At 34.2% G+C, this 16,992-nt stretch overlaps 1 long non-coding RNA gene across 1 annotated transcript; it reads right to left on the bottom strand.

The window, feature by feature from the left end:
- Positions 1-722: 722 nt before the first annotated feature.
- Positions 723-11,779, bottom strand: LOC121011849 (uncharacterized). The gene is made up of 3 exons (XR_005781948.1): positions 11,595-11,779; positions 9,656-9,800; positions 723-847 (listed from the first exon to the last, which is right to left on the bottom strand). It is a non-coding gene; the product is annotated as an uncharacterized LOC121011849 (long non-coding RNA).
- Between the last annotated feature and the right edge of the window lie 5,213 nt (positions 11,780-16,992).

Raw genomic sequence — 16,992 nt, 5'->3', positions numbered from 1 at the left:
TATATTGTAATACATTACATACATATATACACATACATATATTATACATATATATATTATACATATATACATATATACATATATACATATATACATATATACACATACATATATTATATATGTATAATATATGTATGTGTATATATGTATATATATATGTACATACATGTTAACTAACTTGGATTTAAATAACATACATACATACATACATAAAGTGTTTGATATATATTTACTGAGTTCCTATTCTGTATCATACACCACTTGTAGGTAGAGGGATCATACAAGTAACCAAACACAAACTGCCCTCAAATGACTTATAGCAGGGTTTCTCAAATGTTTGTGCATTTTGAACTCAATAGTTCTGAGATGGCTCCCAAGATTTCATCATATCTAGCAGATGATACTGATGTTGGTCTTTGGTTTGCACCTGGAGTGGCAAAGGCTTATGGTATAGTAATTCACAGCAAGACACAATTCATACATAATGATTAATCGAGAAACTAACACCCTTTTCCTTACCTATATCAATTATTGTGATACTAAAACTACTCAAGTTGTTTTAGAAAAAATTTTTTTTCTAGTTCCGTGCAAAGTACTGCTATTATGGAATAAGAGTAAAGTGGCTTTGTTTCACTGGACACAGCTAGTATTACAATCATGTAAAAATTGTTTCTTTTAAAAGAATACATGGGATAAAAGAAAATTTCACATACATCACTTACCACATTCATAGGGAAGAAATCTTGATCAGTTGTACTGGACGGGAGAGCAAACGGGGAAACAGCAGTTCTACTCTCCGGGCCGGGGAGCAGGCGAGAGCCCAGTTCGGAGTTTTTACATCTTTTACCTGAAAAGTTGAATAAGAGGTCAATTAGAAAATCAAATAAATTAATTTAAAACAATTCTTCTTTTAAACACAAGTTATTGTAAAACAAGTCATACTTGTTTATATCACTAGTATTAGGGAAATTACTGACTTTTTTAAAAAAAGGAAAATATTTAAGGTGAAAATTTAAGAATTCTATCTCCAGGAGGGCTTTTTTTTTTTCCTACGCTAAACATCCTGGCATGTGTTAGTGGCGTTATTATTTGTAGTCAACAGTTGGTCTGGTTGGGTAATTCCATGTCTATCCCCTCAGAAATTAGATAAACACCATTTACAAAGCTTCACTGGACACTAATGGATCTGAGAATCCCAGGTCAAGAACCAATGCCATCCATCTGTCCTTTAAAATATGTTTCATTGTCAGCTAATTCCTCTCAAGCTACAGAAACTACAAAATTTCTCATAATAGAGTTAAAATTGACATCATTGCCACTTTCTTATGTTAACTCTCATATTCCAACAGAAGGGAAGAAATTCCTGCCAGTCGCCAGGAGGCAAAAGCAATAGAGGAACGTTTCTAGATCTTGTCAAACTCACTCCTACCGCCCCACCTCGGTGTGAGTTTGAGAGAAGGAGCTACTGTCATGTGACTCATATTTTTCTCTGTCTTCCCCCTCCCAGCCTCCCTGCGGGCCTTCCTTCCATCCTCTTCTCTGACTGCTTTCTTGTACTATATAACACACTTAGCTCTGTGTGTTTCGTTGTTTCTCTTTGAATGACCTACTGCTTATCTTCTGTTGTTCTCTCCACTTTTTGTCATAGCTGTGCCTCTTTACCCCTCTACTTTGTCTATACTGCTCTCTCTTTTTTCCAGTCACATTCTCTTAGTCTGTCTTTCTCTGTTAATCTCTCTCTATGATTGTCTGTCCTTTTTGTCCATGTTGTCTCTATTTCTATTTCTGTCCATCTCTCTCTGTCTTTTTGTGTTTGTGTCTCATTTTTTTTATCTCTCCCTACTTCTCTCTCCCTGACTATCTGTCTCTATGTCTTTGTTTCTCTCTCTTTCTTTATGTATCTCTGCCTTTCCTATATACACTTCTCTGTGTCTTCCTCTGTCAGTCTGTCTGTCCCTTTCTCTTTGTCTTTCTTTTTCAGACCCAGCTGACTGCTAAGAAGATACATTCTAGTATTTTCCTGTCATATGGTAACATAGAAGATAGAATCTACAAGAAGGGAGCATTGTTGTTTTATTTGGGGGACAGATAATTGAAGTTTCACTCGGGACTATGCTTTATATAACATATTTGAATGAGAATGAAAATCATGCTAATTCAGCTTCATCCATATCACTCCCACATTAAGTATTCAATCAATCCCAACTTTAGAGGCAAAACACTAGTGTTTGATGTTTACCCTTAAGCTCCCAAAATTAAATGCGTGACTTGGATTTATTAGTAAGAAACTCTGCAATTTTTAATAGTTACAATCATCTGATCCTGTTAACCAAGTGGCATTAAAATAAAAACTTTAAAAAAGAAAAAGAAAAAAACAACCATCATTTGGTTGTATTTGTTTTAATTAGATAAAGGTGATTATCACACATTTTACCATACCAAATGCCACAGGATTATATACTTTAAAATGATTAATTGTATGTTATATGAATTTTATCTCCATTAAAAGAAACCTAAAAAAATATGACCTATTATTTGTCTACTGTTTTTTTATTCACATGTCCCTTTTCCTAAAAGTTGTATTAGCCTCCTAATGCTGATATAACAAATTACCTCAAACTTTTGGCTTAACACAATCTAAATTTGTTATGGAAGTTCTGGAAGTCAGAAGTCTAAAATGAATCTCATTGGCTTAAAACCAAAGTGTAGTCAGAGCTGTGTCGGTTCCTTCTGGAGACCAGAGGGGAGGATCTATTTCCTTGCCTTTTCCAGCCCCGTTAGGCTGCAGCATAGTCCTTGGCTCATGGCCCTTTTCCACCTTCAAAGCCAGCAATGATCAGTTAAATCTTTCTTGTACTATGTCTCTTTGACTCTGATTCCCTTGCCCCTGTCTTTCATTTATAAGGACCCTTGTGATTACATTGGATCAATCCAGAAAATCCAGGATAATTTCCTCATCTCAAAGTCAACAAATTAGAAAATTTAGTTCAATGTACAATGTCAGTTCCCCCTTTGTTACATAACATAACATATTCATAGGTTCCCAAGATTAGCATCCAGACTTTTTTTTAAGGGAGGGGGATTATTTTGCCTACCACAGAAATCATCCCAGAGGCAAATAGGAAAAATAATTATACCTACCCCTCTAACTCCCAAATGTAGGCAATTGCCTGGGAACAATTAAGTTCTTTTCCATGAAGTTGACTCATTACTAGCTGATTTCTTATTCCATGATTGAATAAACTGACCGTTTTCTCTTACCCTTCATAAGCCTCTACATTCCAAAATAATAATCTATCCAGAAATACGAATAAACCAAAGCAGACCTTACTGTTTCATTTTATTTCTCCTTGCTTCTGGAGGTAAGGGAAAGGAAATTCTGCCCCCTTTCCATTTTCCTCTTAGTACTCTCTCCTTCTCTCCATCTTTTCATTTTGGGGCACTAAGTATATCTCCTACTTCCAATACCTTTACTTTACTGGCATAGATTACAGAATTTTCCTTATGTTTGTGTTATCTTCATTTTCATTTATTCTATCCTTTCCTCAAAGACATAGGAAATACCTTCTTTGCTGTCCCCCATAGTCCTCAAGGAAGTATAAGATACTAATGGCCCTTCATAAATATGCCAGGGGTGCCTTGGTGGCTCAGTTGGTTGGGTGTCCACCTGGGTTCGGCTCAGCTCATGATCTCATGGTTCATGAGGTTGAGCCCTGCATCAGGCTTTGCACTGACAGTGCAAAGCCTGCCTGGGATTCTCTCTCTCTCTCTCTCTCAAAATAGATAAATAAATTTAATAAGTAAATAAATATGCCAAAATTCCTTTTCTTATATTTTCAAAGTTATCCAGATTTGAAAGTTTAACTAGTTAAGAATGCCATTATCTACTAAAAGGCAAACAGCATCAATAGGAGAGGAGATATTCTAGAATAAATTTAGACCACGCATTGGTTTGTTAGCTTATAATGACACTAGAAAACATAGAAATATTTTACACATTTAATGTCAAGTCAAATCCATGGTGGTTTAGTTAATTCCAAATAATATAAGTCCTTTCTAGTATAAAATTTCTAGAGCATAGAGCTGAAAGATTGTTTCCTGTGTATTTATTCACAATAGTTTTGTCCTCATTTTCTGAAGTTTAGTTTTATCTCAAAATATTTACATTTATTTCTTTTATTGACCTCACATTCTGTTCACAGACATTCACAACATCATCAATTTTTGACAAAAGTAGTTGGTATGCTTTTTTCATGTCAGTCAACTTAGAAATCATTAGGAGGAAGGAACCAAAATATTTTTTAAGTTTATTTATTTATCTTGTGAGAGAGAAAGAGAGAGGCAGAGACAGAGGGAGAGAGAGAATTCACAAGCAGCTGGCAACACGTAGCCCCATGCGGAGCTCAATCCTACTAAGTGTGAGATCATCACCTGAGTCAAAATCAATAATCAGCACTTAACCAACTGAGCCACCCATGGTCCCCAGAACCAAAATTCTTTTTAATTATGTTATTGAGTTCCACAGTTGCCACTGTAGCAAAGTCCTTGGGAAGATCATCTAGAATTACCTAGTAACAATGAAATGTAGATGAATGTAGATATTTGAAACAAAAGCAGATTACCAAAGTCTGTGAGACACAGAGTGAAAATATTTTTAAAAGTCTGGATTGGTGCCCCTGGGTGGCGCAGTCGGTTAAGCGTCCGACTTCAGCCAGGTCACGATCTCGCGGTCCGTGAGTTCGAGCCCCGCGTCGGGCTCTGGGCTGATGGCTCAGAGCCTGGATCCTGTTTCCAATTCTGTGTCTCCCTCTTTCTCTGCCCCACCCCCGTTCATGCTCTGTCTCTCTCTGTCCCAAAAATAAATAAAAACGTTGAAAAAAAAATTAAAAAAAAAAAGTCTGGATGGAAGTATATTTCTAAGTATGAATACTATTACTTACAGCAAAGTATAAATATAAACATTAAAGTCAATTGTGGTCCTACCACACAGGAAGATAGAGCCATAAGGATTTTGATATATAGTATTTCCTTCCAGTCTTCTATAGACACATTTATGTTGTAGTATTCAGTTTTTACGGTCTAATGCTTATGCTTAACATAATATCTAGGGCATTTCCAATGTCACAGAATATTATTCTCAAAGATGAATTTTTGTGGCTGCATATAAGATAGCCACATATAGGTATGCTAAAATTCATCTAACCTTTTTTGTTGTTGTTGTTGGATGTGGTAGGTAGCACCAATTTTCAATTATAAGCAAGCATGATGTCATAGACTGAACTGTATTCCTCAAAAAATCATGTCGAAATCCTAAACCTCAGCATCTCAGAATGTAACCTTGTTTGGAAATAGGGTCATTGCGGATATAATTAGTCAAGATGAAGTCATATTAGAGTAGGATGGGCCCCTAATCTGATATGACTGGTGTTCTCATAAAAAGAAACTTGGACACAGAGACATGCACACAGGGAGAACACCGTGAACATGAAGGCAGAGATTGGGCTGATGTGACTATAAGCCAAGGAATGTCAAAAATTGCCAACAAAACACCAGCAGCTAGGAGAGAGGCATGGAACACTCTCCCTCAGTCTTCAGAGGGAAGCAATCATGCCTGCACTTCTGGCCTCCAGAACCGAGAGCCCACAAATTTTTGTTGTTTAAGCCACACAGGTTGTGGTGCTTAGTCACAGTAGCCTTAGGAAACTAATGAGGTAAATTTTTACATCAATCTTTTTGTGTGTATCTTTGATTATATAATTATTATAAATTCTAAGAAGTAGAAACACTACGTTAAAGAATATTTTAAAGGATATATCTATTTACAGTCCTATCAATATAACTATTAATTGCAATCTTGCCAAATTAACAAGTGAACAATAGTATCATGTGAATTTCCATTTTTTATTGTTAGAAAGATTATTTTACATTATATTTTCTTTGTAACTTTAGTATGTGGGAAAGCTACATTTTATTAGACTTATTTTGCATTTGAAGACCTACTAAACTGTCATTAATTGTAATCACTTTTCTGTTGATTCTTTGGGCTTTTTTTAGTAGCCGGTCATTTCATCTGAAAATAACAGGAATTATGAAAATAAGAGCTAAAAGCACCAAGTGCATATATTAACTCATTTAATCTTCACAGCAATCCATTGAAGCAGATAGTATTATGCTCCCCAATTTACAGATAATAACAGGCCTGGATAAAGAAAGTTTCTTAAGGCCATTTCTATGCTCAGTGGCAGAGCTGGAGTCTAGTTATCTGGCTTTAAAATACCCTACCACATGCTCACTAACCTTACTTTTCCAATAGTTACATTGCATTTTTACTTCTTGACATTTGACAATGACAATCCCGAGAAAAATATTTTCAAATGGCTGTTAAAATGAAACACGTCTTGTTTCAAATATATATGTTACTGTGATTATTATTTCACTATTGAATATAATATTGTTTGAAATCTTTTTTTTTTTTTTTAAAGAGAGAGTGCACGAATGGGGTAGGGGGCAGAGGGTGAGAGAGAGATTGAGAGAGAGAGAGAGAGAGAGAGAGAGAGGATCTTAAACAGGCTCCACGCTCAGCTCTGAACCTGTCACGGGGCTCGATCCTATAACCCTGGAATCATGAACTGAGCCGAAATCAAGAGTTGGACGTTCAACCAATGGATTCACCCCGGTACCCTGAGATCATCTTTAATGTAATTAAAAAAAAATCATGTTACTAGCTTGCTGCTAAGAATCTCTATCAGAAATAAAGTTGTTCATTTTTTTTTAATTTTTTTTCAACGTTTTTTATTTCTTTTTGGGACAGAGAGAGACAGAGCATGAACGGGGGAGGGGCAGAGAGAGAGGGAGACACAGAATCGGAAACAGGCTCCAGGCTCTGAGCCATTAGCCCAGAGCCTGACGCGGGGCTCGAACTCACGGACCGCGAGATCGTGACCTGGCTGAAGTCGGACGCTTAACCGACTGCGCCACCCAGGCGCCCCTAAAGTTGTTCATTTTTAAAGAAGACTTCAATCTTTCCTCATTGACTGAGGCAGGATGAAGCAAAAGTAACTAATGACACCAAAATTTTTGTTATTAGGAAAATACGATCATAGTACATGTTATAATGGAAAGATTTTACATGAAATTATAAAGTTGGGGTATATATTTTTCTTACCACTGAATGAGAACATTTCTTTTTAAAGTTTCTCACACACAGAGGAAGACATTTTCTTCCAAAAAGATCTGCTAACACCACTACTAAAGCTTGCATCACATCTTCAGAAAATGTCTTTTGGCCTGTTCAAAATAAAGGGTTTAACTTTTCAAAACTTTAAAGAACAAAATTCGTCATTTTAGAAATACCCTGAGCCAGTTCTTAAGACCCAAACTTAAATTTTCAAGGTAAACCAGATTTGAAAAAGTCACTTTCCAGACTTTGGTAAATTCTTAATAAATTACAATATTACCTTATAGTAATGCAAACTAATTGACCCTCTATTGACACAGATTGCTGGTTTTCTTTTTTTTTTTTAATGTTTTGTTTTCTTTATTTTTAATGTGTATTTTTGAGAGAGAGAGAGAGAGAGAGAGAGAGAGCAAGCGGGGGAGGGGCAGATAGAGAGGAGGACAGAGGATCCAAAGCAGGCTCCACACTGACCGCAGCAAGCCTGATGCTGGGTTCAAACTCAAGAACCTGGAGATCACAACCTGAATGGAAGTCAGGCACTCAACCGACTGGGCCACCCAGGTGCCCTTCCTTGTCCCCACTGTTAGCTGTAGGAATGTAGAGGGGGAAATGAATAGCCATTTGCCTTAGTTCTACAATTGCCATGGGATTCTATCATAGGCTTCAAATCCTCCTTCTGCTTCTTTGTTCCACTCAGTTTTTCTACCTCTGTTCAAAACTTGCTAAGGAGTGAAGACCGTATGCTGCTTTCCAAATTCTTTATCTGCCATTCCAGACCATATGTTTATGCCCACTCACTCTCTCTTGGCACACGTTACAGTCAAAAGAGAGCTCACTAGAGCTCCCGCTGACATGACTTTGTTCCTCATATTTTCTTTCCCTGGAGTATTTATCTCCTACATTTGCATATACCCAAAACCTTGTAGTATTTTAGGAACAAAATCTCCTTGATGGAAAACCTATGTTTGATTCCTGATTTGCAATCTGCCACAGTATTTAGCAGAGTGCTATGCCCACGCTGATAGCCACTCAATCACTAGACAGTAAATGAATGAGTACACAACACATATTAATGTGAGTACTTGGAAACAGGCCACGGCTGCCTCCCGCTACTGGAAAAATGAAGAACACTAAGAATGAAGCTTCCAGATTTCAAGTAAAAAAAAGTTAATTTGATGTGTTTACACCGATAGAATTATAGCAAAAATTATTTCAGTTTTTCTTATTCTTTTAATGTTGTGATACAATACACACAATATTTATAAAATAAGTAAAATTCACTGACGATTACTTTGTACGATCCTTTAATGGAAAAATATAGACTCAAACAGATTAAAGGTTTTATGGTTTGATCTAGTAGTTACTAAGGTATGTTCTATAATATTATTTTAATGATTTTTATATTATTCTAACAATTTAGGCCATTTACCAAAAATAAAATGAACAATAGAATATTAATTCTATATTCCTCTTCCCAGCTGTCTGCATTTGAGTTTGGATCATATCCACTTTATTATTCTCTAGTTGATGTCATTATGGAAAAGTTATGGAAAAGGGAAAAATAATTTATAAATTAAAAAAAATAAAATCATTACAGGTGACAACACTGTGATTCCAATATAGTCCTATGGTTTATATTTGACATTGAACTGTTACCTTCATATTTTACTACAAGACGGCTAATGATTAGGACCTAAATGTGAGGATACCACAGAGACTTATTTTTCATGTGTATGACCAGATGCAAAAAAAGATAAAATTGGTGACTTTACATAAATTATTGAAATTTATATCAATTAATATATATTTAAAATGCCTTGTGATTTCAGAAGAATAATATTTATTATTCAAGTGTTTATTCTTTCAAATGTAAAGTATATTAAATGGTCATTAAGAATGTTTACATAACATTACAAATATACTCATAAATATTTTAATATTTCCATAAACCTCTTTAATAACAAAAATAAGAAAAATGTTCAAACTGCATTAAAAGAAAAAACAGTTGGGCGCCTGGGTGGCTCAGTTATAAGCTCTTGATTAACTCTTGATTTCAGCTCAGGTCAAGAACTCAAGATTTGTGAGTTTGAGCCCCATATGACTCCACACTGACAGAGCAGAGCCTGCTTAAGATTCTCTCTCTCTCTCTCTCTCTCTCTCTCTCTCTCTCTCTCTCTCCCTGTCTCGCTCCTCCTCCCTCACTGGGCACACATGCTCTTCTCCTCAAGCATGCTTTCTTTCTCTCTCTCTCTCTCTCTCTCTCTCTCTCAAAATAAATAAACTTAAAAAAATACTTAAAAAAAAAGAAAAAGCAGTTAAAAAATGGCATGCCGTCCAAAGTAAATGCAGTTCTGGGGAATGTATGGCTGTATGTAAATACACACATGTGGTCTGTGTGTGTGTATGTGTGTGTTTGTGTGTGTGTGTTTGTGCACAGAGTCTAATGAGTAAAAGTATGAGAAAAGCTTATTTGCTTACCATTTATGTTGCTTGGATTATACAACCTGTGAAATAAACCTTTCACCAGCAAGCTTACTAAAACAAAATTCACAGGTTCATGGTGGCACAAATGGGACACGAGTCCAGAATATCCAATAGGAAAACATTCTTGATTCAGGTATTCCTAGAAATTAATTTTATCACGTTAAACTCAGTCTCTTGGTCTCAGAAATATCGAACAAATAAGAAATATCAAACAAATAAACTAATAAAGGAGATATTAGTAGAGATAATTTGTACTAACACCTTAAATTAGTGAAAATAGATTTAAATCTTACCTCTGTGACAAAGAATTGCAAAGAATATATAAAACAAAATTCTAACATGAACTTGATCTTTGGTTGCTTGAAAGATATCAATAATTGTTGGACAACTAATAATAGCTACACAGACATATATCAAAATATCAAGTTAGATTTTAAGCAATTCTGGTAGTGTGCCTTCCAAATGTAATACCCCAAGGGACAATTAAACATTTCTATCACAAAACGTGTTATTATATCTACTTATATACTATATACAATGTATGGTATATTTTCACATTTTATATTAGGCATTGCATATTGCTTTAATATACTATTTATTATATATTATAGTACTTTTATTATAATTAGGTATTTCATAATGTTTTATATTAAATGTGTGTGTATAACAGAAAATGGTAAAAAAAAAATTAGAGGGAGAGAGGAATAATTACAACTGCATGACAGTGAAAAGTAAACATAAGGTGCAAAAACATTGAACCAAGAATTGTGAACATTTCAGTATCTTATATATTTTTGAGCCATTAATTATTTTTTTGAAATTTAATTTCTAAAAGGCTTTAGACTATATATATTTATAGAAAAAGTTTCTTTTTTAATATATGCAGAGCCCAGGGGTAATTAAAACAGAAAAACCATGGGCTTAATTTTCCATATGCTTGAAAGCATGAAAGTTAAAAGCATGCTTTTGTGTTGAATAAGGGTACTGTAAAATAGAATCAAATGTCACAGTGAGTTTATTTACGGTACATTGTTTTTTATTCCCATCATCTTATGAGACTTATTATAAAATCGAGCTGAAATAATTATATTAATTAAAGTAATTTAAATAATATGAAACAGTGTCCCTTTGCTTTGGCAACTCTTTGTCATCTGTTTTGGCAATGAAGACCATAAGTCTGAGAACCAAAGATATGTTAGAGGAAATTGACCCTTTAGTTTGCTCACATTAGACTCTAAGAACCTATCTTAGGTAATAGAATATCATAGAAGAACACATTTCCTAGATGGTCTTCTCCACATCTTCCTGCACGACTGGACATCTAAAGAGCTGATCACATAATTTTTGAATAACTTCACTTCTTGTCTCTCTAATTGCTTAATGTCTAACTTACCTATATCATATGGAATATTAGATTTCAAAAATGTTGAAAGAGTTCTTTGTTGCTTACTATATTAATTTTAGCAAAGTTTAAAACATTTTATTTTACAAATATTAAAATGCGTTTGTTCTTTTAGTAGTATCTGTTTGAAGATCATCACTTTTAAGCAGGGCAATTTTCATCTTATTTCCCAGTGTATTTCTAGAAACCAGTCTGAACTGAGACCATTGTAGATAGTCCATTTACAATCATTGGTGCCTGGAACCAATTGGGAACTCCAAAGGTATGGTTACCTCTCCTTCATAGTATTTTTAAATTCAATAATATGTACCAAAGCAAGAATATTGTGAAGAAAGCTAATCTATTTAGCCAATGATTGCTTAAAATTTCATTAAATATAATCATACTCATATCATATATCTAGAACCCATTTTCAAATATTTTATGTAGTCTCCAAATGTTTCAGAATAGACATGGTTTATCTTGGCTCACTGAATGGATGTTCCAGATCCAGTGTATACAACTGTAACAAAAGGCATGTAGCATAAATACCTGTCAAAGTTCAAGGCATCCAGATAAACAGAATCTTCTTTAAAACAACAGATTTAATGGCATATTACAAAGCAAGGGTTGAAGTAGTAGTTACTTCCTATGGGTAGAAGATAGAAAAAAATCTGAAAAACAAATTTAACATACAAATACATAGATGTATACATAGCCACTAAATGTTGACTGGATCAGACTCCCTGAAATTATGAGTAACAGACAATGGAAGCTAGTGTCACCAAAAATAGAAACTGCATTTTCATTCGGAATAAATAATTGTGAGCCTCATAGAGCTTTACATTCACTTTAATGTTTTACCTTAATATTGCAATTACCTACCATTTTCAGATTAAAAATAATGTGAAATCAAAGTCATTCAGTAAGCATTTCTTTTTGCAGAAATAAAAGCAATAGGTTAGAAAAGGAGTATTAAGTTTACATTGAAAGATTTCTAAGAAGAGAAATGAGTAGGGAATAAAATCAGAAGCAAAGCAAGAACCAGGTTATATCAAGCATTAAAAAAGCTACTGTGAGGAACTTAGATTTTAAGAGAAAGGAGAGTTGCATGATATGGTTAATATTTATGATTGTTTTGGCTTCTCTATGAACTAATTTTAGGAGGTGATGAATGAAAGCTGAATGATCTGGTAGGAGACTTTTAAATTATTCTGGACAACATATGATTGCATCATTGAGTAAGGAATAGTGTTCTCAGGAGAGATCAGATATATGAATAAAGGATGGCTCCTGGGATTTTTTACGTTCCTACTTCAATTTTGAAATGCTATTTTGACTCACATTTCTCAGAAAAAAAACTGAAGCCATCAGCTATAATCTCTCTTTTCCCTACCTTACCTACTTGAGGTTGTTTATGTTCTGTCTTGATTCCCTCTTAGGTTTTCTTCCCTTCAAAATGGACAACAGTTATAGTCTCACATTTTCCTCAAGTACTAGCTTTGCTGTACCACATAAGTTTAGCAATATAGTATTTTATTTATCAATTCTATGTGCTTTTTTAAAATTAGGCTTTCTTCTTTTGACTTTGTGATATTATGTAAAAATATTAAATAAGTATACCTCTCTAATGGCGGGACTAACAGTATCTCTAACAAATAGTTTATCTTAAAAATATATTTTATTTTGGGGCACCTGGGTGGTTCAATCAGTTAAGCATTCATCTCTTGATTTCAGCTCAGGGCAATATCTCATGGTCTTGAAATCTAGCCCTGCGATGGGATTCTTAGGATTCTCTCTCGCTCCTCCTGTGCTCGCTCTCTCTCTCAAAAATAAATAATAAATACACGTTTAAAATATATTTTATTTGATATAGACATAACCACATCAGCCTTCTTTTGGTTATTTGTGCATTTTTTTTCCTTTCAATCATTTCCTTTTCTCACGTTTTAAATATGTTCCAAACAATCAAGCCTAGTTGGATATTTTGTTAATCACATTTTTTTAAAAGTTCTATCAGAGTCATTAAGTTTATATGCATAATATATATTTAATATAATTTATAGATTTTATTACCTAGCTACAATTTTATATTGTGCTATTTGTGTTTTACATACTTTTGTCTGCTTTCTTGATTACTTTTCCGTTGATTTAGATGTTTCTCATGTTATTTATTTTTCCTCTGTAGTTTGGACATTATACACTTAAATTCTGTTCTTTAAGTGGGTACTGACAAATTTATATAATCTGTATTTATCTTATAAAGGTCAAAAAGTGATCAATAATTTTATCCTCCCTTTGAACATTACTTCAAATAACTTCCATTTCTGAAGCATATACTATTATAACATATTTTATGTCTTTTTTTATTTCAAGGTGTTATTTGAAAATGAGAATTGTAAATATGAGTACATTAAAACATTTTTATTTTATCTAAATAAAAATGGTAAATGTGGATACAGTAAAACATTTTTGTAAGAAATGTTTTATAAAAATATTTACTAAAACATTTGTTACAAAAATGTTTTATTGTACCCACTTTTACCATTTTCTAGAATCTTTCTTTTGTGTATATTTGACCACCTTTTATTTTCCTGAAATTACTTTAATTTGGCCTGAATTGTCTAGAATTTTATTTTAGTGATTGGGTGAGATGATGAACACTCCTAGTTTTTATTAGTCCAAAATTTTCCACTTTGCCCTCATTCTGGAAGAATAGTTTTGCTGTGTGTAAAAATCGAAGTTGACCCTTATTTTCTTCCAGTTTTAAAAATTGTTTTTAATGTTTATTTTTTAGAGAAACACAGTGTGAGAGAGACAGAAGGGAGGGGCAAAAAGAGAAGGAGACACAGAATCTGAAGCAGGCTCCAGGCTCTGAACTGTCAACACAGAGCCTGACGTGGGCTGGAACTCATGAACCATGAGATCATGAACTGAGCTGAAGTCAAACGCTTAACCGACTGAGCCACCCAGGTTCCCCTATTTTCTTCCAGTTTTTAAAGGTAAATTTTTACTTATTTCTGGCTTCCATTTTTGTTTTCAGGAAGTCAGATGTCATTCTGTTAGAGTAATCTCTTCATTTTTCCTCAGGGAGCTTTCAATGTATTTTGTCCTTATACAATATAGTTTATATTAAAACATATAAGGGGCGCCTGGGTGGCTCAGTCGGTTAAGCGCCAACTTCAGCTCAGGTCACGATCTCGTGGTCTGTGAGTTCGAGCCCCGCGTCAGGCTCTGGGCTGATGGCTCAGAGCCTGGAGCCTGTTTCCGATTCTGTGTCTCCCTCTCTCTCTGCCCCTCCCCCGTTCATGCTCTGTCTCTCTCTGTCTCAAAAATAAATAAACGTTAAAAAAAAATTAAAAAAAACATATAAATTAAAACTGGCAGAACTACAAAGAGAAATAGAAAAATTTACAATAAGAGTAAGAGATTTTAACACTTTCCACTCTTAATAATTCTACCCTCAGTAATTAATAGAGGACCAAACAACAACAACAACAACTATATGTATGTATGTGTGTGTGTATACATATACATATATATATATATATAACAAATTTAAACTAAGAACTCTTACAGAAAAGTACAGCCAGTACCTGTAGAACACATCATTTAATTAATGTATGGAACATATTTCTAAATAAACTCTATATTAAAATTTTTTTAGATTTACAAAGATAACACAGCATTGCTAAATACTCTGCATCTAATTTCCTCTATTATATTTTAAATTTGTACTGTACATTTGTTACAATTGATGAAAAAATATTGGATTATTAACTGAAGTTCATACTTTTTTCAGATTTTATTAGTTTTTACCTAGTGTCCTTTTCCTGGATCCATCCAGGGTATCACTTTACATTTAGTAGACATGTGTTACTAGGTTCCTCTTGATTGTAACAGTTTTTCAGACTGGCCTTAAAAAAATTCAGTTCTCTTTGGAGAAAAGAATATTTCTAAAACTAGGACAAGAGATATAAAATGTGAGCCTACAGCATCTTATTTTGCTAGAAGGTAAAAAAGTGATCATCAATGACAGCAGCAATAACAACACGATAATGGAAGCATGGCAAAGAAATTCAGGAAGCAAGTGAAAGAGCTCCCAATGGCCGAAACTGGAGAAAGTTGAGCAATAAAAAAAGTAAAGTAGCACTGAACCATAATCTAAAGCATAAAATAAATATCTATGTGTCCATACTGGTAGAAATAAATGTTGGATACATAAATAAATGAAGGAGAAAAGATACATTTTCTGTGCAAAAGAATTCCAAATAATTTATATAGATACTCCAACTATAAAGAGGTGAAACTGTGGCAACTGGGTGGCTCAGTCAGTTAAGCGTCTGACTCTTGATTTCAGCTCAGGTCCTGATCTCATGGTTGGTGGGTTGGAGCCCTGCATCAGGCTCTATGCTGACAGCACAGAGCTTGCTTGGGATTCCCTCTCTCTCTCTCTCTCTCTCTCTCTCTCTCTGCCCCTTCTCTGCTCCCATGCTCTCTCTCTTTCTCAAAATAAATAAATAAACTTAAAAAAAAAAAGAGAGAGAGATAGAACTACCTACTCCTTAAGTGTGGGCTGTACATAGTGACTTTTTTCAAAGAGGATAGTAGGGAAAGTGGAATAAAAGGTAACTTTATAGTGGAGAAATCTAACAAATACTATCTTTGCCGGATGCCCAAAATTAACATCAATAGTAGTAAGTCATGCCAGTAGTCATACCCTTGATTTTTAATATAAGAGTGGCACATTACCTCTGTGGTCTTCCTTCAAGAAACACATAACCCTAGTCTAATCATGCGAAAAATACCAGATAAATTCCAATCAAGGCATATTCTACAAAACACCTGGGGTGTTCAGTAATCTTTGGGGCATGGGGTGGCACAGTCAGTTGAGCATCCAACTCTTCATTCAGGCTCTGATCACAGTCCCAGGGTTGGGGTATCAAGCCCTGCATTGGCCTTCATGCTGAGTGTGGAGTCTGCTTAAGATTCTCTCTCTCTCTCTCTCTCTCTCTCAAAAATAAACTTAAAAAAATTTTAAAACAGAAAATGAACTAGAAAAATAAGAAAAATACAAAAAAAAGAAAAAGAAAAAGAAATTTTAAACAATGACACCTACAATGAAAGTTCTTTTTGAGCATAGTAAAACTAGACTTACTGAAGAAATTGCCTTCCATGAACCACAGAGAAGCCAAGGATCGTTATAGATGTAATGCAAAAAAAATGTTAGTAACTCTAAGACTAAAGTATATCAACTTAGACTTTGTTACATACCTGTTGAGAGGTACCTAATTCATAATTGGAAAGTGTGTTGACATCCCCATCATGTAAAATTATAACATTAATCAAAGCCATATCAAACCACAAAGAAACAATATAACTAAAAAAACAAAATAACTGCAGGTGTATCTAGTAAAATGATTGGGAAAAATTTATAAGCATCCTCCCAACGAAAAATGAATTTAGAATGAAAATGATATCGTGACAGAAAAAGCTGGCCACATAAATCTTGATTGAAAGCAGAATTTAGTCTAATGTACCATGACTTGTAATACCAGAGGATGTCTGGTAATAAATAAAGAGAGAATTTTATTCATTTATTCATTCAACTGATATCCTATTCATACACTTTTGGTCTATGAATATTTTCAACAGAATATCTAAAATTAAACAATTTTAAAAAAGAAATACTTAAAACTAGAATGTTAGGTGAAAAGAATGTAAATTGACCAACCAAAAGTTATTAGACAATAAGAAGAGGATTTTCATGTTCTGAATGTCACAGTTTATTGCCATGAGACATGTCATAAGTTTGAAGGGAAGGAAATTTATGGTTAGTGTCTGCTGGAGAGGGTATTGAATGGAACTATTTGGAGGCTAAAAGTGCCACCTCCTAAGAGATGGCAAGTCAAGAGGATTAAGTCAGATTAGGCTGACATCTATACATCCC

Source organism: Herpailurus yagouaroundi, unplaced genomic scaffold (assembly GCF_014898765.1).
Source record: "Herpailurus yagouaroundi ecotype Mexico unplaced genomic scaffold, PumYag 28, whole genome shotgun sequence".
Classification (NCBI taxonomy): Eukaryota; Metazoa; Chordata; class Mammalia; order Carnivora; family Felidae; genus Herpailurus; species Herpailurus yagouaroundi.
The sequence above is the reverse complement of the archived record's forward strand: the minus strand, read 5'-3'. Positions and strand labels throughout refer to the sequence as shown.